This window comes from Montipora capricornis, chromosome 6 (genome assembly GCF_036669925.1).
Source record: "Montipora capricornis isolate CH-2021 chromosome 6, ASM3666992v2, whole genome shotgun sequence".
NCBI lineage: Eukaryota > Metazoa > Cnidaria > Anthozoa > Scleractinia > Acroporidae > Montipora > Montipora capricornis.
In genome coordinates this window covers 41,402,293-41,404,367 of record NC_090888.1, presented here as the reverse complement: position 1 = coordinate 41,404,367, position 2,075 = coordinate 41,402,293, and the positions used below count along the sequence as shown (strand labels likewise).

Sequence of the window (2,075 nt, the reverse complement as noted above, 5' to 3'; positions counted from 1 at the left end):
ATGGTATGCTATAGCAGCTCTTGACCATCAGAAATTGTGAATTTTCAAAATTTCAACCACAGATTTTGACCATGGACACATTACTTTGCCTTCACTTTTACGTTGATTTTGATTTGCAATTTTTTCTTATTTAAACGAAAAAACTTTATAGGCATATTTTTCGTTTTAAAAAGGCCTATTTATAAATAGCAGGTGTCAGCCACCATACTGGTGGGGAAAAGATCAGGTATAAAACAATTGTTACATAATTTTCAGCATGTAGATTAGGGGTCCTGTGTCAGGGGTGGGAAGTCCCTTAGACTAATTGATGATGCTACAACAGGTTCCAAAATTGGTGTGACACTCCCTTTGAAAAACACCTTTTCTACCTTTCAATAACCACCGAATCTACAATCATGGACAAATTCATTGGGATAGTAGAGCATTTTATTTTTCAACTCACTTTTTATCACGTATTCTGGGTTCTTTTGCAAACCCTCTCCCTCCCCCATTCAATGTTGACAAATTTTACAACTTTACCGACTGTAAACAAACTGATACCTACTTAAACCTGATCTGTCTGCTCGTTCGACACTCTGAAGATGGCATCCACTCAGGACGAGCTATTAGAAGGAACCTTTTATTTCAAGGAGATCCAGAAAGAAAGAACGAGAAAAAGACGTAAAGAAATGCTCGTTTCCTGGGAAGGCTTTGATGAAAAAGACAATACTTGGGAGCCCGTCGAAAAAAGAGACACAAAGGAGTTGGCTGGTGGGAGAAGACTTGACCTAATGGTAGCAGTAGCTTATGGTAAAGCTGTCGTGTTGTTGAAGCCTGATCAGAAGTTGAATGGTTGTTTCTTTGTGCAGTTCATACGACAACATTTCAATATTACTTTTGCAAAGGCAGGACCAAAAGCACAAAGTAAAAGAATATTTGTCATGGACAATGACCCCAGTCAAACGAGCAAGAAAGCCATGGAGGCCCTACATGATATAGAAGCCAAACTTCATCGCTTACCAAGTCGCTCACAAGATTTAAATCCCCCAGAAAAAATGTTTCATCTTGTTAAAATGAACTTAGTAAAGGAAGCGTTAGAGCGAAAAATAACAAATGAATCTTTTGAGCAATTTACAGAGAGGGTTTTCAATAGTTTCCAGCACAGAGATACAGAAATCGTTGACAAAACCATAGAAAGTTTACCTAGACGCATTGATGATACAGCTCCTTCTGGAGGACGTACAAAGTATTAAGAAGTGCATTTCCCAAAGAGAAAGGATTTTTTTTTTTGGCCATATTTAGATATGTGGTTTATATTTGACCCCTTTGTTATCTCTGTTGACAGATTAATCAGATTGAATATGAAATACAAGTCATGATCGCGCGTGTCTGTTTGTTTTTCACTTAACACAGCTCAGTACTCCAGTGCTGTTTAATATTGTTTTGCCTTTACTATCAACACCTCTTTTCTCCAAGGATTATATGTGCACTTCCTTGAACTGCTCTATTTCTTTACATGTAAACACCAGATAAATTGAAAGATATATATGAAATACATCATATATTGCACTGCGGGTATGAAATCAAATGAAACCATGTTGTCTCGCAGTGATGAGCGCAAATTTCTGTGTGGATGCAATAATTTGCTTTCCGTAACAGCTTTGCGGGTGCCTCATCAAATTCTTTAGTCAGCTGTAAAGCATCCTCAACGACTTTGCTGCCCCTATTAGCAATGAACTCTGCCAATTTAGTTTTTCCTTCCTTTTTCTGTTCCACAGCCAACCCTATTAGCTCCAGGCGCATTTTATCTTTGCTTCCTGAATGACAACAACAACAACAACACTTTATTAACTCTTGTACAAGCTTAAATATATAAAAATATAAAAAAAGAACTAGAATAGTGTACAAATATTGAGTCTGGAGGCTAATTAACTGAGTAGTTTTCGAGTTAGTCCCCAGTTATTTTAAGTTACCTATAACAAAAGATGGAAAACAGAATAAATAAATCAATCAATCAATCAATGTAGAACAAAAGAGCGGAAGATTTTAAGAAAAAGTTTCAGAATGTTGCTCTGACAGCAGATAATATTTAATTT

General features: G+C 36.6%; 1 long non-coding RNA gene across 1 annotated transcript in view; it reads right to left on the bottom strand.

The window, feature by feature from the left end:
* Positions 1-224: 224 nt before the first annotated feature.
* Positions 225-2,075, bottom strand: part of LOC138050521 (uncharacterized) — a 42,679-nt gene continuing 40,828 nt past the window's right edge. Inside the window, exon 3 of the long non-coding RNA XR_011132641.1 lies at positions 225-1,796. This is a non-coding gene — a long non-coding RNA (uncharacterized lncRNA). The remainder of the gene's footprint in view (positions 1,797-2,075) is intronic.